This window comes from Vicugna pacos, chromosome 8, assembly GCF_048564905.1.
Source record: "Vicugna pacos chromosome 8, VicPac4, whole genome shotgun sequence".
NCBI lineage: Eukaryota > Metazoa > Chordata > Mammalia > Artiodactyla > Camelidae > Vicugna > Vicugna pacos.
Window position 1 is genome coordinate 60062350 of NC_132994.1, and position 23065 is coordinate 60085414.

The 23065-nt window shown below is 37.5% G+C and overlaps 1 protein-coding gene across 4 annotated transcripts in view; it reads right to left on the reverse strand.

Annotated features, from left to right (window-relative positions):
- PLAGL1 (PLAG1 like zinc finger 1) overlaps window positions 1-23065 on the reverse strand; it is a 64931-nt gene that overhangs the window by 29627 nt on the left and 12239 nt on the right. For 3 of the 4 annotated variants that reach the window (XM_006197753.4, XM_072965965.1, XM_015247187.3), the window contains 2 exons: window positions 13526-13567; window positions 321-394 (listed from right to left, as the gene is read on the reverse strand). The gene's annotated coding sequence lies outside the window, so the exon portion shown is untranslated. Of the gene's footprint in view, window positions 1-320; window positions 395-12961; window positions 12987-13525; window positions 13568-23065 lie in introns of all 4 variants that reach the window. The other variant, XM_072965964.1, reaches the window with a different exon arrangement.

Sequence of the window (23065 nt, forward strand, 5' to 3'; positions counted from 1 at the left end):
GCATAATGCCCCTTATTTCTAAAGTAATATGAATAAATACCAATGACAGCTCTGAGCATGTTCTCTTGATTTTTCTAAAGAGTGAAAAATAGGCTTTCATATCCCCCAGCCCTGTTTTTTCCTTCAAGGTCTGCAGTTCCTCAAATGTAAGTTCTCTGAAAGTGCTTCAGTGTTTTCTGGAACACAGCCCCCTCCACTGTGGAAGAGCGGAAGGAAGGCGGTGGTGTGTGCCCTGATGTAGCAGAATAAGAATACAGACTCAGACTGATCACGGGAGAGCAGGCTGGGCAAAAGTCAGAGGATGCAGCGGAGACACTTACCATTCTAAGTCTGAGGTACAGGGAAGTTTCAGACGTGACGCGAAACAGAGGCCACATCAGATGTGAGAGCAATCCTAGAGGAGGGGAAAAAAAAATTGAAAAGGTTAAAAAAAAAAAGGCACTAAGGAAAAACTACACTGGTACCACTCCATACAGCACGTGAGCTCAGAAGCACCAGGATCTACAACTCTCTGTCACCGTGCCATCGTGTCATATGCCGACCTTTCAGGGGCACATCTCTAAATTTTTAGATTTAGATTTCTAGTTTTAGAGACGTGATGCAGTGACATGGTGAAGAGCCGGGGCTGTGGGGCCAGAATGCCTAGATCAGACCCAGGTGTCACCTAGAGCCAGGCAGGAACCTCACACCGCCTGTTTAACAGCTCTTTTGAGGATTAAATGAGTTAATGTGAGCAGAGTGCTTAACAGGGGCCCGGGAGGCAAGACGAACTGGTGTATCTGCAATCCTCTTCCAGAGACCCCGATTCAAGTACCAATATCTCAGAGCCTCTGGAAGAAATCAGATGATAATCAGAACCTTTTCTTAAAGGGGTCAACTGAGAACATTCTCTTTTGTGAAAAGGAAGCAAGTACCTGAACAGGGCTGACGGTGCAGTGGGGGAGAGAAAGAGGATTCTAAAGAGCAAGGAAAGACCATTAAAAGGCCAAAAAGCAAACATACAGGCAAACAAACAAACAAAAAAAAAAAAAAAAGGGAGGAAAAAAGAAAAAAACCAAACCAAAAGAAATCTTTGCTCAATTCCAATTTTGTTTGTTTGTTTTTTTCAAAGACAAGGCTACGACTCAGAGGACAGGCCTGAAGGGCAGAATTTGTTGCCAGTGAGCACACCCGTCTTTCTTGTAATTCAATCTAATGCTAAGGAGGATGTCTCCCTTGCAATGACCAGATAAGCCTTTATTAGGGCCGCTTTATTTGGTGAGTCTGGACAGAACGGAAGCCGTCTAAGAGGGAAGTATCTGGTATCTTTCTGCTAGGAAGTTTGCCTATGGAGATAAACACACACAAATACAAAGATCTTTCGATTCCCGAACCTATTTTGAGGGTTTGACTCTTAAATTACTCGAAATTATTCTTCTTGGATATGACAACAGTCTTCAGTCCTAAGAAAAGGGCTCTTTTATGGAGGATCACATGGTTGACGTTACCTGGTTCTAGAAACATAGTGAGAATACAACTTTCAACAGCTGTCCCTCCCTGGGCCTGTATGTAGTTCTATCAATGTGGACAAGATATGCCTCACCGTTCTCGCATTGAAACATCAAAGAGAAAAGTGTAGTCTGATTTCACACGTCTTGTCCCACCCTCTTCCCCTCCCCACTTTGGTATGATGTCAGAGAAATTACTTCCAGAAACCGGGAGGCCTGAGCAGCCAAGTTATAAAACCTAATACTAGGCTTACCGCTTTCTTATCTACAAGTTAATACCTATGGGGGCGAGAGTCTATCAATGATCAAGGCCATGGCAATTTTCCTGTTTCGTAAGAAATCTAGAATCTCAGCAGAATCACAACCTGCTGAATCAACCACATTTACAAGCGCCTTTTCCTCTGCAAGACTGCCACCACGACTCACAGATTTGTAGACCTGTATTTTAAAGCTCATCCCTACATTCAATCAAGACAGAAAACCAGACAGATAAAAAAAAAATTATAATCTCGGTGGTGAAAATAAAACAAAGATAACACGGAGAAAAATATATTAGCCAGTTTCTGTACTTGTACGCTTATCTACCTTCTTCTCCACGTTTTCTAATGTTTTCTGTTACGATTTTAAGATGTTATTTTCCCAAAGAATGTTGTCAACTATTTGCCACTTAAAGCTCTGGTTCAAAAAGAAATCGGTTTTAACTTGAGAATGACTCAGAAATTGGGCTTATCCTAGGGTCCTGTGAAATCACAGGCATTAGTCCTTTAGAGTAAAATTTTCCCTTACACCTTTCACTGAGAAGTGAAGGTGTTTGCTTCCTTTGATAAGGGGTTCATAACATATAGTGGTGGTAAATCTGGTTAAAGAAACTGTCAAAGGATGTTTTGTTTTGCATTATTTAACAGTACAGCATAGAATTAAATCATGTAAAATGGAAGCTTTATCCATCTCAATCACTAAATCTGGTCAAGTGAAAATCTATAAAATTCAAAGTCTTTTCATCTTCATATTGAAAATATCTTAACACTGTGCTAAGGCTTATTTAGAAAAAAAAAATATTAGAGGAGAGAGCTTGGATTTAAAAAGGACAATGCCATACACTTTTCATGACTCCAGTTCAGAGGCTGATGGACTGCCCAACAAACTTGCCACATCAAGAAAAAAAAAACTGTTTAATAATTCTCCATAAAGGAAAGATTTGAAAAAGCTATAGCACCAATCAGGTAACAATAGATCAATCAGGTTTTCCTAAAATGTAGTATTTGCAGTTGAAGCCTGGATAAGTAATTACATTCAAAGTAATGTACAGGGAGCTATCAATCCCCATTCATTCAGCAGGCATTCACTGAGCCAAGAGCTTTGCTGGGCTTGGAGATATAAAAATGAATACGACACAGCTGCTTTACTTCCAGCTAAAAGAATACACCTAAACAAAGAGCTACAGGGCAATGTGTTAAGTGCTATAATAGAGGTGTGCACAAAGGGCTGAGGGCCAAAGGAAGAAGCTATAAATTCTTCCTGGGAAATCAAGCAAGTGATGGGAGATGTAAAAGAAGGTACAGCGATGTTTCCTTGTGCTAAACTCGACTTTTTCTTTACTGTGTTGTCAAAAATAAGGCAGCAATTTTAGTATTTATGAACTATTCTATCTACAAGTGCTAAATTGGCCTACAAGCCAGTTTCATTTATGTTTGACATAGACTTCGGGTTATAATATCCGAAGGATACACGTTTTTAAAGATAAATTATGTTTGTAACATTCCCATTTAATGCACACAATCCAGAAAGCAGGAACAGCTAGCCTGAGTGAAACTTAGATACAAAGTTCAAAGACATTTTGAAACATAAATGAATAAAAGACACATTCTAGAGACTTAGTGATATCACAGTAACAATGCTTAAGTATTAACTTTTTTTTTCTTCTTAAAGCAAAACTAAGCATCACCTGATGCTATCATGGTTAATACTCGTCTTTGTCTACTTCTGTGTTTAAAAAAAAATGAGTGTGTTGAATCAACTTCTACTTAACATCATTTATTATGCATATCATATTCCTACTTATAACACAGTTGTGACAGACCCTCCATTGTTCATTGCACACTAGCCCCAAACTTGAGTAATTCTAATGTAAGCATGAGAAACCACCGTCTCCTTTGGGGTGAATTTCCAAATTCCTCTGTGTTAAATTGAGGTCTAATTTTCCCTGTGCCTGGTTTTCACAAGAAGGTCCATTCCACCCCATGTGCTCCTTTTCAGCTGTCAATAAACAGAGGCAGTGAATTCCCCCACGGCCTCACAAAGCTAGTTAGGCAGAGCCATTCACTCCTTCAGGAAAACAGGGCATTGATTTCAGCGAGTTCCCAGGGAGCAGCTGCAACAAAGAGATCAAAGGCCCACCTCTCTTTCCCTCCATTGCTTTCATTAGGCCAGGCCCAGACAAACAGCGACAGGTTTCCTCGAGACGAGGAGAGGGCCCGGCGGACCACCTCATGGTTCAATTCAAATTCATCCGTTTCCTACATTCCAGTGACAGTCCAGAATGCTAACCATGACAAACCAGCACAATCGCCCGGCATAATATACTGCTCGCTAGTTCATCCAAGGTCAGAGGGAGAAAACAAGCGCGGAGGGAAGTCCTTCGCTTCTGGGGCCCCGGGCCGCGATGGCCCCCGACTTTCCATAAATAAACTCCGCCTGCTCACTCTCCCTTTCTCCCTCCATCCTGCAGTCCCGCCAGGGCCAGACTCCCTCAGTCAGCAATTTCCTTCGTGTCAGCGTCCCCAGACCACTGGGACGCTTTCCTCTCAACCTAATGGTTGTAAAGATGTTGGGAGGACCCGGTAAAGCATCCCTGCAGGAGGAGGGAAGTCGCATCTCCTGGGCTTCCCTCAGGCCTCGTCGCGCGCGGAGGCCACGCGACCTAGAAGAGTCGGTTTGCATAAATTCCGTTTGCAAAACACAAACATGAGCAGAGGCAGAGGAGTTAGCTTTCCGCTGTGAGCTCAGTAATCCCCGAAGCTGGTAATCCAAGTTCTTAAATGACAGTCTGTGGGTGAGGGAGCTGTCTGTGTGTGTTTGTGGGAGTGAAGAGGGTTAGCGAGGAGGAGGGAGGGCCAGAGGGACTCGGAAAGAAAGTGGATTATCCTGACTGGTCACCTACACTGAACACACAGAATTAAAAGACATCCGGAGCCTCCACTGGATTCTGAACTGCTGCTCTGACACCACCTTCAAGACAGCCTGTAACAAAATGCGTTCGTTTTACTGTGCTCCGTTCCATTTCTGCCGCTAATCCTGAGTAAACATGGGAATAGATGGGTTAAGTTTTAAAATTCCTAAACCAAAAAGAAAATAAACAATATTGGAATGAAAGGCATGGAGAACTCATTCCTTGACACAGAACACAACCTCCCCACGTGCCTGTCTCAGGAGCTTCAGGACCGACCTGGGTGGGGGTTGGGGGGTCCACTCACTGATTGTTCATTTGGCCAAAGAAGCCAACTTGTACAGGGTACTGAACAGCCTCCAGGTAAAGGCTTCCGCTTTTCTCAAACAGGACAGAAATAAACTCAGAAAATACAGAACTCTCAACTGGGCGGGAAAGGTAGCAGAATTCTTGGGAGGCGCAGTGTGACAGTTATATTAGGAACCTCAAAGCTGACTCTGGCACTGATTCAGTTTGGCCTCTCTGTCTCCCTGCTCTTCCAAAATGGAGGCAGAAACATCTGTGAAGAATTCCCTTACCAAGTATTGTGAAACAACCGTTCCTCAAAAACGATGTCCCTCATCGAAGAAAGCTGTTCTTCTGAGTAGAACCCTCTTATATAATAGATCACTCTGTAATTCAATAGAGCTGCTCTGGAAACTCACTAGGTTTTTATAAATCAAATCATTTTTTAAAAGCACTCAGAAAATTTACTACTTGAAGAAAGGCTATGGCAAATGACGAAATACACTCATCAATTCATTTATACACCTTTCAAAAGCATTTACAAGGCACTTAGAAACATCAATTTGATTTTCACCGTAACCATTTGAGATAGGTGGTTTTATGAATTTCTATTTTTGAAGGCAGAAAAGAGCCTCAAGAGACGTCATAAATTGATCTGCCAAAGTCACAGAACAAATAAGTAGCTGAGTCACAACTTTAAATATTCTGTTTCTAAATCCCCTGCTGTTTCCATTGTACCAAGCTACCATGCCTGCATATAATTATTCACTGATGTTCTCACCATAATTATATTAAACAAGTAATCACAATCTGTTCCTAGGCCCAATGCATCATACTGCTGATTCAAGGAAGCAGTGTTTAAGAGTATGAACTCTGGTGTCAGATCCATATTTAAATTTTTGTATCACTTTTCAGTTGTTTTGTAAATTAAGCAATTAACTATTTCCAGAGCCTCAGTTTCCTCATCTGTAAAAGAGGAATAATACTATCTTCTCTCATAGAGTTTGTGAAGGATCAAATTAGGTAACTTGTACAAAGCACCTAGAGCAGTGTTACATATAAGAAATCCTCGATTATGGTATTTATTATCATTGCTGTTGAAAATCATACTAATGTTAAACTAGTTCAAAGGGAAAAAAATGCTTCTTTTTCAATAAAAAGCCATAAAATTTAACTTTCAGCCTCAGGATGACGTGATTCCCTCTAGCACTAAAAAGCTAGCACTCGAGTCTAGAATTTTATGGGACCAAGTATAAACCAAGATCAAACTGTCATAAAAGATAAGCTACTATACAAAATAGAAACACTAATTGAATTGTCTTTTAAAAAACTGAGGCAAATCCCTGTTGCTATAAAGCAGCAATGTGGCTCTTCTTGTACAATCAGTTTCACTTCTTACCACTTAACCATTTTAAGAAGACATGTATTGGTGCTAGGTAGAAATTCACAGAGCGCTGCCACACAAAGGAAGGTACCCAGTAGGAATATGTGTTGTATGGATATAGTGCTTTAAAGTTTTCAAAGAACTACTGCATGTTTTACTGCACTTGACCCTCACAGTACTCACTACGAGAAAAATGGATTAACTTTCCAGCATAAGACAAGACTGCCAGTGGTAAGCGGCAAACCTTGTTTTTCACTTTATCTCATTTTTCATAACACCCTGTTGATAGATGGTGGTCTGTGGATGCGATAGTCTGGAGTGACTTAGTTGTCCTTCAGTGCTTTTGCTGACCTGAAAACTTAAATGGATCCCCCTTATTTTTTTTTTTTTCATCCAAAGCTTTGATATTAAAAGAGGCAGGACATTGAGGCCACTGTTGGTTGACTAAACACGACTTAAGGCTCCTCCTAATTATACAATTTTGTGATTTTTAAAATTACTGCTCAGTCTTACATTGCATTACCTACTATCTAACACATCAGTTTAAGTGAGCATGTTAATCTATAGCCTGTTAACATTGAGAAATGTTTTTTTCCTTCACTACCATTTATCTCAGAAATTAACAGCCCATAAAAACTCTGAACAGTATTTAAGAGAGTATTTCTCCCTGAAGAAACTCAGTTCATAACTAGGGAAGTTTGGTGGTTATTTCTTTCCTATGAAGGCCTAAGAGTTGCTTTTTCATAACCACCCCTGTCTTCTCCAACAACACAAAGCAAACATGTTTTTTTAATAAAAGACATTTAGATATTTGAAACAATTGTAGCAATCCCTTACCTTGAGCCACTAATTTGAAACTGTTCTTTCCAATATAGGTACATAGTGATGTAAGTTTCCCTCTAAGCACTGCTATAGTTGCATCCTAGTTATTTGGAAATACGTTTCATTTTCGTTCAGTTCAAAACACCTCCAAATTATCCATTTCATTTCTTTAATGTCACATGGTTATTTGGTAAAATTTACCAGTGCAACCATTTGGGCCTGAGTATTTTCTTTTCTGGAAGGTTTTTACTGTTGGTAGTTTTGGTGTTTGCTGTTTAAGTGACCTATTTCTCCTTGAGTGAGTTTTGGTAGTGTGTATGTGTCTCTCTAGGAACTGGTCCATTTCATGTACGTCCTCAAATCTGTGGACAGAGCTTGTTTGTAGTGTCCTCTCACTAGCCCTGGAATACCCATGAGGTCAGTAGTTGTGGTTCCTCTTCCCCTCCTGATATTGGTAATTTATGTCTGCTCTCTTTTCTCCTCAGTTAGCCTCTCTATAGGTTTATCATTTTATTACTCTTGTTCAGAAAACCAGCTTAGCATTTCATTGATTTTTTGCTACCATTTTCCTATTTTCAATTTTGTTAACTTCTCTACATTTTATTATTTATGTTCTTCTGCTTGCTTTAGGTTTAATTTGCTCTTCTCTCTCTAGTTTCATAAGGTAAAAACTTAGGTTACTGATTTTAGATTTTCTAATATATGCATTGGGTGCTATAAATTTCCCTCTAAGGACTCTTTTAGCTGTATCCCACACATTTTTATAAACCATATTTTCATTTTCTTTTAAACTATTTTTACATTTTTTTGTGAGATTTCTTTGATGCATGCATTATTTAGAACTATGGTCAATCTCAAATATTTGAGAATTTTCATGCTTTTTGTTATAAATTTCCATTTTAATTCCACTGTAGTCTAAGAATGTATTTTGTATGACTGTCATTCTTTTAAATTTAAGGTGTTCTGTATGGCCTAGAATGTGCCCCTGGGCTCTTTAGAAGTGTGTTGTTCACTTAAGAGATATTTCCAGATACCATTCTATTACAATTTAATTCCATTATGGTCAGAGAACATTCTTTGTATGATTTAAACCCTTCTAAATTAATTGACTTGTTTCCTTACCCAATGTATGGTCCATCTTGATAAATGTTCTGGGTGCTCTTGAAAAGAATGTGTGTTCGGCTGTGGTTGGGTAGAGTGTTCTGTAACTCTCTAGGTGGTTGACAGTGCTACTTAAGTCTTCTATACCTTTACCGACTTGTTATCTACTTGATCTATCGAGAGAAGAATGTTGAAATCTGACTGTATTTGTGGATATGTCTATTTCTCCTTGTATATACTAAAGCTCTATTATTATGTACATAAACATTTAGATGTTTTCTTGATGAACTTACCACTTTATCATCATGAAAAAACCCTATTTCTCCCTGACAATATTGTTTGTTTTAATTTCTCCTTTGTCTGATATTAATAAAGCCACTCCAGGCTTTTTAAAAAATTAGTGCTAAAATGTATACTATTTTCCATCTTTTAGCTTATAACCTATTGGTGTCTTTATATATATGGACATTTTTTTTTTCTACAGGCAGCATATAGTTAATCCTCATTTTTAAAAAAAAAAAATCTAATCTGACATTCATTGCCTTTTAATGAGAAGATTTAGGCCATTTATACTCAATGTGATTATTGATATTGTTATGTTGAAATGTAGCATCTTGCTAAATAGATTTTGTATTTGTCCCATCTGTTCTCCATTTCCTTTTCCCTTTTTTCCCTGCCTTCTTTTGAACTGATTTATTTTTTTCTGATTTATCTACTTTGGCTTATAACTTCTTTTTAAAATATTCTAGTGGTTTATTTAGGGTTTATGGTTATATCCTTAACTTATTACACTATGCCTTCAAGGGATATTGTACCTCTTCACACACAGTATAGAAACTTTGACATTATATTTCAACTAACCCTCCTGACTTTTGTGCAATTATTGTCACACCTTTTATTATGTTATAAACCCCAGCTACATTGTTACTATTTTTATTTAAACAATTCTCTTTTTAAAAAAGATTTAAATCAAAAAATCTTACACATTTACCCAGATGGTTACCATTTCTGGTGATCTATATTTTCATTTGGTATTATTTTCCTTCTTCCTGAGGACTTTCTTTAACATTTCTTGTAGTGTGGGTCTAATGGTGATTAATTCTTTCAGCTTTTGTATGTCTGAAAAAGTCTTTATTTCACTTTTTTGAAAAATATTTTCATTAGCTATAGACTTCTACATTGACAGTTTTTTCTTAAATTTCTTTAAAGACATTGTTCCACTGTCTTCGGGCTTGCACTGCTTTTGATAAAAAGTCTGCTGTCATTCTTTGTTCCTCTAAATTTATAGATTCTTTGCTCTCTGTTTTAAAATCTCTCTCATCATTATTGGTTTTAAACTATTTGATTATGGTGTGCCCTGGTATAATTTTCTTCATTCTGGGTGTATTTGCTAGGTATTCATTGAACTTCTGAGATTTGTAGGCTTTTTGTTTTCATCAAATTTAGCAAACTTTCAGGAATTATTTTTTAACATTTTTCTGTTCCCTCCCTCCTTTGGAGACTCCATTACACATGTATCTGGCTGTTTAAAGTTTTCCCATAGCTCACAGATAGTTTTTTTTTTTTAATTTTGGTATGTGTTTTATTTTGTATAATTTCTATCGCTGTGTCTTCAAGTTTGCACAGTCTTTCTTTCTGCAATGTCTAGTCTGCTGTCAACCCTATTCACTGTATTTTTCCAGCTCAGATGTTTCTGTTGTCTCTAGAAGGTCAATCTGGGTCATTTTATAGCTTTCATGTCTCTCCTTAACAAATGTATGCTTCCTTTACTATCTTGGACATATGGAACTTTGTTAAAATAACCATTTTAATATCTTATTTAATGAATATGTTTATTTATTAAAATCTTACTAAATTACTTCAATACAATTTATTAAATTTGTTTATTAATGTCTGTTTATTAAGTCTGTTTCATTTCAGAGTCTACTTTTATTGATTGGATTTTCTTTTCACTACTGAATTTTCCTGTTTCTTGGTAAATTCTGATTGAATGCTAGACATTGCATACTTTACCTTGTTAGGTAGGTGCTAGATATTTTGTATTTCTTTAAATATTCTTGAACTTTGTTCTGGGATGGAGTTAAGCTACTAGAAACAATTTGACCCTTTATCCAGGAGTCCACAAACTGGTTCACAAGCCAAATCTGGCCCACAGTCTATTTCTGTAAGTAAAGTTTTATTAGAATACAGCCACCCCATTCATTTACATATTGTCTATGGCTGCTTTAACATTACAAAGCAGAGCAATACAGTTGCAGCAGAAGTCATATTGCCTGCTAAGTCTAAAGTATTTTCCATCTGCCCCTATATTAAAAAAGTTTTATGATCCCTCTTTAATGGCTTACTTTTAAGATTTTAAGGTAGGACTAGAGCAGCCTTCAGTCTAGGGCTAATTCTGGCTCACTATGGAGACAATACCCTCCTGAGCTCTCCATTTAATGCCACTTGTATTACAAAGTTTCCTACTCTGAATGGTTGGAATACACACTTCCTAGCCCTATATGAACTACCTTTCCCTTTCGAGTGGTTTTTTTCCCAGCCTTGGGTAGTTCTCCCCTAAGCACGCACTAATCAGCACTCAGCTGAAGACCCCACAGGGACACTCTAAAGACTTCCAGAGACCTCTCTTTGTGTAACTCTCTTCTCTCTGGTCCTCTGTCCTGCAAATTCTAGCTGCCTCACCCTCCCTTAATTCCCAGCTCTATCACCTCAGTTCAGGGTGAACATTGGAGCTGTCTTTGGGTTCCCTTTCTTACACTGTGGCCTCATTTATTTCCTTTCTCTCAGGGTTCACTGTCTTGTGCCATTTGTCATCCAATGTCTGAAAACCTTTGTTTCATATATTTTATGGGTGTTTTTTTCCTGTCTAATGCAGGACAATAAATCCAGTTCCTGTTACCACATCATGGAAGTCATGCTGGAAGTCCCCTCAGTATGAAGTTCCAATTCCTCATACCTGCATTAGTGCATTATATTTACAAATAAGTACTGACAAATCTACATTATCTCATTTCATCCTCTCCACATTGCTAAAATGTAGAGATTACTTAAAAGCTCAAAAAATGCAAAAAATTGTCTGAGCTCACATGACAGAGCAGCCCATGCCTCCTAGTCATTTTCTCCTCATAAAACATAGATAATCTTTCAAAATTTACTACATGTAATAACATAAATAACAAAAGATGGTCTTCTCTACAAAATACTCAGTAAAATAATTACTAGTACTCAAGCTTATAATACTGAGCAATATAGGATTAAAAGATTAGTAGCTACTGAATGTTGCTAATAGCCAGGTCTATCACCTCAATTAACCCTCATAAGCCTCACAGCTATTATTATTTCAATTTTATAAGAGACAAACTGTGGCCGAGAAAGGTTTATTAACTTGCTTTTGGTCATGTACTTACTGGCATCCCAGCCAGAATTCAAGCTAGGCTACGTATGGTTCTAAAACTTGTGCTATCCACTATGCTATCTGCTCTTTAATTTATAGCTCTTAAAAGGAGTCCTTCTGGAACTAACTTCTGAGAGAATAATCTTAGTCTTCAATAAAATGGTATTAGGTATTAGGAATCATTTACTAAAAGTATGAAGATCTATTCATTTTTACCAAAGAACTTCTAACCAGACAAGCACCGAAGTATATTCTTGGAAGAAATTTCAGATCTAGTTTTTCTCCCAGCAATACTTAGAAATACACAGATGATGGAGATTTTAGTTGCTTTTTTCACTTACCCATCTTTGTGGTTAGGAGGCAACAAGTGAAGGTCATATTAGGCAAGGTCAGTAATACTACACAATCCACTTTCCCATCTTTGTAAACAAAACACAAAAATTCCTACTCTTGTGGAGCTCATCTTCAAATGAATGGGAGACAAAAGAGTAAAATGTATATATCAGAAGGTGGTTAAAAATTAAAGTACTGCAGGGACAGGAAATGCTAGGAAAGATAAGGAAGGGAGAAACAGTAGTAATTTGAAATAAGCTGGTCAGGGAAGGCCTGGGTGAGGAGATGACAATTTAGCAAAGATTTGATGGAGGTAAGGAATCAAATCATGTGGCTATTTGTGGGAACAGTAACTGCAAATCCCTAATGTAGGAACAAGAATATTGGCATGGCTAAAGCAGTGAGTGAGGGGAGCAATAAAAGGTTAGGTCAAATCAGAGGTAATGGGGGCCCATATCATGTAGAAGTTGATAAGCCTCTGCAAAAAGAGGCACTACAGTCACTGGAGCAGAAAAGTAACATGATCAGACTTAAGAGTTTTAAATAATTTATCTGGCTGCCATTTGGAGAATAGATTATAAGAGAGAAAGTATAAAAGCAGGGAAGCCAATTAGGAGGCTATTTCAATAAAAAGATGATGAAGGCTTGGACCAGTATGCTAGTGGAAGAGGTGGTGAGAAGCAGTCATCTTCTGGATATATCTGGGTAGAGCTGACAGTATTTCCTAACAGCTAAATAACAGGGGGTGAAGGAAAGAGATGATGATGGTGCCAAAGAGACTGTCTGAGTGACTGGAGGAATGCCGTTGCTATTTACTGAGATGAGGAAGATTACGGAAGAAGAAAGTTTGGCTAGAGTGAAGAGTAAATGTTTTCAGTGATACAGGGAATAATTCATTTCCCAGGTTAAAAATGTTTGTTCAAATCTCCCTATTTAAAATGTTTACATTTCACTGAATTAAAACAAACAAACAAACAAAAAAAACCTACCCATTGCTGAAACAGGAAACTGCAACTGGAAAGAAAACATTATGAAACAGAAATATAGCTACTCCAAATGAGAAAATGAGCAAAAAGCTAAATTCTCCCAATCTGCATTTCATCTAGTTGCCAGATTTTCATAGACAAATAGAATATGTTATACCTCATTAGTCAAACTATTCACACTAGTGGCTTTCTCCCAGGCTGTTGTGTCCTTCTTACCATCCGCCACAAGGATGTTCTAGGTGAAGACTGTGATGTCCAACAGGATGGATATATGTACAACCTCAGTTCCACAAATAGCACTTTGCCCCTGCTAATCATAACCCTGATAGGCAGTCACTCCAAAGACAGATGGCTCTAGCCCAAAATGTGTAATTCAAACTTCCTCAAAATAACCATCACCTAATGGTATCAGAAAAAGTGAGAGTCCTTAAAGTAATATAAGAACCAAAAAATAAAAGAAGTTTTGCTCCAAGTTTTACTCAAGTTCTCTAGAAAAGTATTTTCAGGTAATTAGAAAATATTAAGTGTCAGGGGCAAAGGCTAAAAAAAATTAAAATATCAACTTACAAAAGCCAATGATGACTATGTTGTCAATCAGGCAGGAACAACCTAAAAACAAATAAAAATCATTAGTTTTATATAGTAGTTATATGTGTACTTTTTATTTCATTGAGATAACTGTAGATTCAAATTAAGTTTTAAGAGAGATCCTGAGTATCCTTTACTCAATCTCACAATGGTAATATTTCACAAAATGGAAGTACAACATCAAAATCAGCATTTTTACATTAATACAATGCTCTGGTCTTGAGATTTCCCCAGTTACATTCTACTTGTGTATGTATTTAGTTCTACAGAATTTTATCACCTGCAGGCTCACAGACCCACCACCTAGTCAAGATATTTAACAGTCCATCACCATAAGAATCCATCATGTTGCCATTTTATAAGCACACCTACTTCCTTCCTCACAACTTCCTTCTGTCCCTAACCCCTTGCACATCTATTTTTAACACTAAAATAATGCCAATTTGTGAATAAGTATTTTACTCATTGTGTGTAATAGTCTGCTTATGTAGTTCTATGTCAAATCATGAATAAAGAATTCTGTTTTACTGAATTAAACAAGAAGTTTCCATTTAAGGAACAAATTCTCTGGAGAGATATTTTTTCCTTATTACCTTAACATAGACTACTCACTTCAAAAATCAAAAGGTGAAAGGTAACCTAAATTATTGTCTGAATTCACAGATTCCACATTTTCAATACATATGTTAAAAGACTACATTTTTTAGTACAGTATTAGGTTCACAACAAAATTGAAGGGATGCTGTTTTTAATTTCAAATTCCACTTGTTCATTGCTGGTATATAGGAAAGCAATTGGCTTTTGTATATTAACCTTGTATCCTACAATCTTACTGTAATTGCTTGTTGGTTTTGGTATTAGGGTAATGCTAGCCTCATAGAATGAGTTTAAAAGTTATTCCTTCTGCTTCTATCCTCTGAAAGTGATTGTAGAGAACTGGCATAATTTCTTCCTTAAATGTTTGGCAGAATTCACCAGTAACACCATCTGGGCCTGGTGCTTTCTATTTTGGAAGGTAATTAGTTATTTATTTGAATTCTTTAATAGAGATAGGTCTCTTCAGGTTTCTTCAGATTGTCTATTTCTTCCTTGGTGTTTTGGCAGATTGAGTCTTTTAAATTAAGAGTTGGCCCATTTCATCTAGGTTTTCAAATTTGTGAGCATTGAATTGTTCATCCTATTTCTTTATTATCCCCTTAATATCCAAAGGATCTGAAGTGATATCCCTTCATTTCTTATATTAGTAATTTGTATCCTTCCTCTTCTTTTCTTAGTTAGCCTCATTAGAGGCTTAACAATTTTACTGATCTTTTCAAAGAACCAATTTTAGTGTCATTGCTTTTCTCTATTGAGTTCCTATTTTCAATTTCACTGATTTCTGCTCTAATTCTTATTACTTCTTTCCTTACGCTAACTTTAGATTTAGTTTTCTCTTCTTTTTCCAGTTTCCTAAGGTGGAAATATTCATCACTGATTTTAGATTTTTCTCTTTCCTAGTACATACATTCAATGCTATACATTTCCCTCTAAGCATTGCTTTCTCTGCATCCAACACATTTTGGTAAGTTATGTTTTCATTTTCATTTAATTCAAAACATTTAAAAATTTCTCAAGATTTTCTTTTCTTTCACCTATGTGTTATTTATAAGTTTATATTTATAAACTACTTATTTATATTATTTTATTTATATTTAATTTTTTATTTAAATGTAATTTTTAATATTTATTGTTATTTATATTGTATAATCTCCATGTATTTTGAAAAATTTCCAGTTGTCTTTCTATTATTGATTTCTACTTTAATTCCATTGTGATCTGAGAGCAGACATCATATGATTTCTATTCTTATGAACGTGTTAAGATGTGTTTTATGGCCCAGAATGTGGCCTATCTTGGTGAATGTTCCATCCGAGCTTGAGAAGAATGTATATTCTGCTGTTGTGGATAAAGTAGTCTACAGAAGTCAATTATATCTAGTTGATTGTTGAGTGTTGTAATTTTCAACTATGTCCTTACTGATTATCTGCCTGCTGGACCTGTCCATTTCTGATAGAAGGTATTTGGAATATTACTCTGACAAGAATCTTTTGAGTGTTTACCGTAGTATAATTTAGGTGTTTTTTACATAATATCTAATTTAATCTTCATAACAACTCCATGAGATTCCTATCATTATCACTTCTTGACCCATGAGGAAACTCATAAACACAATCACCCTGATATATACAGTGTAAGCATATTTGTATGGTTCTTCAGTGGTTCTTCATTCTAAAATACCACACAAAATTGACTAAATTTTTCATGTTTGTTTTGTTTGCATGTCACCACAGCTATAACATCTGTGTTCACGTTCACTGTCTTTCTTAAATGGCTAAATTCTTACAGGATATGAACTATATCCATATAACTAGGTTTGCAAAGAATAGCCAAGCACAAATACCCAAGAAGTGCTTTTGATGAGCACAATCACAGCAGACAATAACAGGTTGACTCTACTTCACCAGAGCTTCTGGTTTCCAGGAATCTGAACCCTAACATGGAGAGGGAATTGAGGCCTTCACTAAAAGATGGGACCCAGTATTAGAGGATATTGGAGGCACTTTCCTTTAAATTTCCTTTACCCTTCCAGGAAGATTATATAGCTCATCAACCTACATTACAGGCTTTCTAATTCTACAATATAAAAATCTAACTATGCCTATCTTGGTCAGTTCTGGTAACAAAGTACCATTGACTGAATGACTTAAACAATGAATATTTCTCCCAGTACTAGAGACTAGAAGTCTGAGATCATGGTGCCTGAATGCTTAGGTTCAGGTGAGAACCCTCTTCGGGTTTGCAGACTGCTGACTTCTTGTTGTATTCTCACAGGGCAGGAAAAAAAAAATCTGGCTAGTTATCTAGCCTCTTAGTGTAAAAGGGCAGTAATTCCATTCATGAAGGCTCCACCCTCATAATCTAATTAACTTCCAAAGGCTCTCACCTTCATGTATCATCACATTGGGAGTTAGGAGTGTAACATATGAATTTTGGGTAGACATAAACATTCAGTCCATTGCAGTGATCTTATATAGAGATGAAGACAATTTAGTTATTTCTGAAAGATCTCACTTTCTACAAAATCTCTCATTAAAAATAATAAGAGCTAGAGGGAAAAGTAAGGTATACTACTCAAAGCCTACACAACTTCGTAATCAGAGAGCTAACCAAATAATAATGGGCACCTTGGATTTAACTTGGACAGCCCCAGTAGGGAGCTCAGTGTAACTGCACAGTGCCTTGGGGAATATTAAAAATGCACTGAAACAGTAGAGTGGAAAGGGCTACTGAAGGAGCGATGGAGAGGGAAGGTTCAGAGATGGGGGTCTCACAGCTGCAGAGAGTGACTTCACTCTAACTTGGTCAACTCAGACTCACTTAGGTTCCACAGCCTGCCCAACAACTCCAGAACATTCCCCTACTCTTGTAACTTCCTACTTTGTCTTCTATCTTCCAAAGGACCTTCTATTTCCCATGCTTATTCATACATCTCTCTCTGCTAACATCCCAACTTCAACTTCATGCTACACTGAGACAAAGGGGGAGATAAAAGCTTCTGGATAGAGCATCTCATCTTTCCAATGCTAAAACCTACAAATTTCCCTTCTTAGCACCAAAGGTCAACCCCACCTCTCCATCCAAATTTTTCTCTCCATTATCATCCTTTCCCTTTCTACTAGAGGTACTTCTCCCCAGCATACAATCATGCTCTGGAATTTCCCAACTTTTACTATACAAACCCTTATTGACCTCATATTGTCCTCAGGGCTCCCACTATGTTTCCAGGCTAAGTTTCTCAGATTAACTTCAGAAAAGAATTGAAAACAGATAATCCCCATTTCCTCACCTCCCATTCACTCTCCAACCCATTCCCTTGGCTCTTATCTCCACCTCTTTTTCAAAGGATCCTTATCGAGATCATCAAAGCAATTCTTATTATCCTCATTTTAAAAATCAGGACACTAAAGCTGAAGAGAGATTAGGTTGAGATAGTAAAGACATATCTTCCCTTGGAGATAAGCAAGAGTCCAGGGCTGCCCCAAAGCACTCTTTTCAGGATATTAGACTAAGGCCTTTATCTTCCAGGGACCCCACCTCCCTTCTCCCTTCTGTTATCCTGCCTTCACTAAGTCTCAGGTATACTTTTTGAAATATCTCATTGCTTTTCATCATTTTTAATTGAGAAATTTGACCTATGAATAGCTTGTGTAGACAAAATATTTTTAGGTGTATATTATATTGGTCACAACAACCCGAGAAGAGAAAAGTTTTTATTTCCTTTATTCAAATAAGAAAAATTTAGCTCAGAAAGAATAAAACCTTTCCCAATATCAGACAGTTTTGAAGCAGTAGAGCTAAAGTTTGATCTGGTCACTTGGATTCTGCACCCAGCTGACTACCCTTTATGATGGTTAGACCTCATGGTTTCTTAGTTATTCCTTTTACACGGTAACAAAGTAAAGGCATCACTCAGAGAGATATGACATAGTCCCAGTACCGCCATAAGGTCAGAAAACCTAGTATTGATGCAAATTTGCTATGAGCAAATACATAAGAAACTAATTTATACATTACGATGGGGACTTTATAATAAAAATTGTAATTGTCAAAATGTGACACTTTACTTTGGTAATTAGGGCATTTTTTTTCCTCCCTAGCTCTAGCTAGGAAGCTAAATTAGTAAGCATGAATATGGTACAGATTTGTGTGCTCATCCATATATGCTATTCTAATTTTCTAGACACACAGATAATACATTTACTCAATATTGCCCTTAAACATGGGCAAGAGGGGTTCATAGCAAACCCTTCCCTCTGGAGTGAGAAGGCCAAGTGTCTAAAGCGACATACCTACCCAGGCCCAGACGCCCCTCCTAGACTGTGCTCCCGGATCCTGGAACCACGGAATTCCTTGTGCAAAGAACTTCAAGCCTGCTACCAGGGACTGCACAGCCCTCTTCCCCAGACCCCTTATTTTTGAGGACAGATCATACCATTGTGTGTGCAACCCTAAGCCCAAAAGGTGGCCAAGGGGTGGCTGCTTGCAGAAGTGTGGACATAATCAAACGCATGCCCTTCACAGATGCAGAATTGAGACCAGAACATGAAGAGAAGGGAAGATGGGCCAGCTCTCCCTACACTGCCATGTTCTAGAGGTGCAGAGATCTTAAGACTCTAAGAATTCCACATTCAAAACTGGTTTTCCAGTTCATATGAGATCGAGTATGGAGTACATTTTTACAGTTAATTTATGTCTTAACCTATAACTTTTAACTATTTAGATATACAATACAAGTCCTTCTTTATACTCCCGCTTGAACTTCTCTACCCACTTACATATAGGCAGGGCCATGTGACTAGTTCCAGGCTGCCAACAAACAGTTAATTACTGGCACAAGACCATTTAATATTATCTTTCCCTACCATGGCAATCAGGAAGGCCAAGTATTTCAGAAAGCATACAGCTACAAGATGGTGGTCATAATAGGCTGGAATCTGACAGTATGATGGAACAGTCTCCCAGAAATCCACAATGGATGTCAAGTATGGGCAAGAAAATAAAACTGTTCTTCTGTGAAGCCACTGAGATTCAGGGATGGCTCATTAGCACAGGATAACTTCAGCCCATTCTGACTATATAGAAATTGGTACCAGAACTAGAATGTTTCTCTAGCAAAAACCTAAAATACATGACCACAGTTAAGCGGTCAGGAAGCAGTGAGGAAAATTCTTAAATGCTAGAAAGATAGTGCTGTATTTTACACAGTGGCAAAACATTTGTAAAGTGTTTGCCTCTAGAGCCCTGGGAGGCAGATCATCTACCTAGTGAAACTGCAGCTCTAGAAGAGGTAACAAAACAAAACATCTGAAGTGCACACTAGTTACTATTGGCTGCGTTGGGCAAGGTATTCAAGAAACAGCTCAAAAAAGAACTATCTAGTTTTCAAGAAGTGAAGTAATAGAGAGATTCCAGACATTTCAGATTTGCAATGTTAAAAGAATTAACTACTCCTCAACTTCCATACTAACAGTTAAATACTTTGGAAGTCTTAAGCCCAAGAAAACCTTTTTTTTTTTTTTAAATCAAATTGCCTCAGGGCAATGATGGATAATGTATCCACAAAATCATTTTATTTTGATGAAATGACTGAGGAAGAAAATCAGATTAAGGGTAAAGACTTCCAAAAGAAGTCAGCCAGTCCCAGAATAACTTTCTTTAGGTCAAGAAATAGAGTAACAGGAATGAGGAAGCAAGTCTATGTTGCAGATCTCAGAACCAGACCTCAAAACAAAAGAAAAAAATAGAGGTGTGTTTTCTAGCATTTAGAACTGACTGCAAACAGATAAGAAATCTTCCAGATTTTGGACACAACTGAGCTGCCAAAAGAACTAGCCTATTAAATGAGGTCTTAAAATGACCCATTGGCTCTTAATCTTCTGTTTGAAGAAAGTGAGCAGAAAGAGTTGCCCAGTCCCCAGGCAGAGCAAACTCTTTACTCTCTACTTCATATGTGGCTAAGGAAGGTCAAAGAAAAGAAAGAACTCTCCAGAGGGAAGATTCAGGGCCTCTGAAAACAATGAGCAAGAAGGTAGAATCAGGCCTAATTAAGAAACATTTTGCTACCCTATGGTGTCCCAATACCTGTTGTGGGAGATTTCAAAATTGCTATGGATCAGTGACTAGTGCGTCTTCCATGTCTCCCCTTTCCAGTCTACTCTAGATACGTGGCATGTGCAAACAACTGACTAATAACTTTTGTTGTGTTAAGCCACTGTGCTTTTGGAGTCAACTGTTCTACAGCATAATCTAGTCTCTCCTGACTGAACACAAGGCTTCTTAGTGGAATCCAAACAAGGTAAGTTAGTTAAGTGATTTTAAGGGACAGTGATATCAACTACTGACAGTCAGGGGAACCAACTTTACCATACTCTACACCTCAGTAACATAGATGTTGGGGGACCCAGCAGTCTTCTCTGCTCATCAAATCTTTCTCCCTTGGTCATGTTAAAAATGCCACCAAGTCTCTTGTGGGCAAAACTTATCCAGCTGATACATTCTTTCTTTAATTATATAAAGAGCATTTGCAAGCTATAGCTATCAAGTCCTGTTCCTCCTTTCTGATCTAAAAAGAGACTGCCTTGTAAAGCAGGTTTCTGTTCATATCAAATTTCTAATAGTTGATTTTTTTTTACTAGTTTTACTAGTTTACTAGGGCACCTTACTATTGCTGCTACATACTATCTGTGCTTTTAGTATAGTCACCTGTTTTTAACATTTATGCTCTCCTTTTCATTTGGAAAACATCTCTATTTACTTCACTTCATTTCCCCCTTACAAATGGGGATCTGAAAGTGACAGTTCAGGAGGAACCATTATACATCAGTCTGTGCTCCAAAAAGGGAGGTCAGTTGCTGTCTTTATTACAATTAGCTCAACATTAGCTGTTCCTAAGTCCACCACAAAGATTTTATGTAGTCTTGGATCCTATTTGGCCAGTGAAGTTTGACATTTCCCATTTAAAAACAACACATATAAGTAATTCAGGACAAAATACCCAGGCAAGAGATGGAAAAGACTATGCACTCCCTCCACCTGTCAAAACAATTACAGGAGCAGGGATGCTGGCTTCTAAACAGTTGAGAAATTCTAAGATAAGATTCATGAAACAAACATGGACTTCAATACATGAAGTCTTTGATCAATCTTCTTTAAAATACTGCAACTTCATGGACCAACCAAGTCTCTTCCTCTTTCCTATTTTAATCCAAGCAAGCATAAGAGGAGGCAGGTAAGTTAGGTAATTGTAAGATATTTTGAACTGTCAAACTAATAGAGAAAATTAAATGTTCCTTCTTGTTTTACACACACACAAACACACACACACAGGTCCCATCTACTCTAATTTTTTAAAATCTGAGTAAAATATTTATGCTTTAAAACTAGAATATTTTCCATCATCTACTCTTCCAACATTGTAGGGGGAAAAAACTGGGATTAATTAAAACAGGTAAGTCACTACAAAATTTTCCTAAAGTGTACTGGTAATATTTATAAGCTACAATATTCAACGACTATATATGGATCTATATTATCCTAATAATCCCAGAAAAGAATTAGAAAAATTTAAAAATTTCCTATATACTGCAAAATGTCACAATGAATGATGTTCTACATCACAGCCTCTGAAAATATGAACATCTTTCCCCTGCTGTTTAAAAACAACTGTCTAGATTGCACATCTCTTTGAAAGTGACGTATTACCCCTAAAACATATGACAGTGACTTCACACTTCACAGAAGTGCAGGCAGATTTAACATAATAGCCCTACTTCACACAAGCTCTCCAAATCTCCAGCAGGAGCTAAACTAAACTAACTGCATATAAATACTCCTATTATCCTTATAAAATACATGGCAGAGGATGAGAGTAACATCAACACTAAAGCAACTTACATTCAGTCCCAATATTTTACTGCTGCATGCATTTCTAGAAAACTCATTGTTGTGGACTGAACCGTGTCCCCCAAAATTCATGTGTTGAAGTCCTAACCCCTACTGTGGTTGTATTTGAAGATAGGGCCTTTAGGAAGCTAATTAAGGTTAAATGAGGTTGAGGATGAAGCCCTAAAATAAGGACTAGTAACCTTATTAGAGGACAAAGAGACACCAGAGACCCACTCTCTCCATGCACACACCCAACACACAGAGGAAAGGCCATGAAGAGACACAGCAAGAAGGTAGCCATCTGCAAGTCAGGAAGGGGAACCCCATCAGAAATCAAATTTGCCAGCACCTTGATCTTGGGCTTCTAGACTCTAGAACTGTGAGTAAATACATTTCATTGTTTAAGCCACCCAGTCTGTGGTAGTTTGTTAAGGCAGCCCAAGCAAACGAATACATCTACTCTTTCTGGATATTTCAGAGAATCTTCCCCAGAATGAAAGAGGGAAAGACACAACGTTGGGTGGGTCCAAGCGTTAACTATCAGAGATCTTTTGTTTCAAGGTCTAGTAATACTAAATATTTCCTATGAAATGAAAAATCTACACATTTACTGACTGCATTGATGAAAACCAAAAGTAAAATTAAACAAATGGAAGAAATGGAATCTAGACCTCCAGCCTCTTTTCCAAAATACAAAGGATGAGGGAGGTGTAGGACCCTACCAAGACCAAAAGATGTTTTATTTGGTCTTCCTCCCATCGCAGTCCACTCTCTTATGAGACCTGATGAGCCACATTTTTCTTCAGGTTTTCTTGATTAAGGTTTCATTCTCTCACCACTGCTACGATGGCAACCACACCACATAAAGAAGAAACACTGGGTGATTTGAGAAGAACTTCAACAGGATCTCAACATTTGTCTCACTAGGAAGTAGCTGACTCTGTTACCACTTGGCACATTTCCTGTTGAGTAGATCTGGGAACATTTTCTAGCACAGGCCTGTGATATCTGCATGTATGGTCATGAGACTGCCCT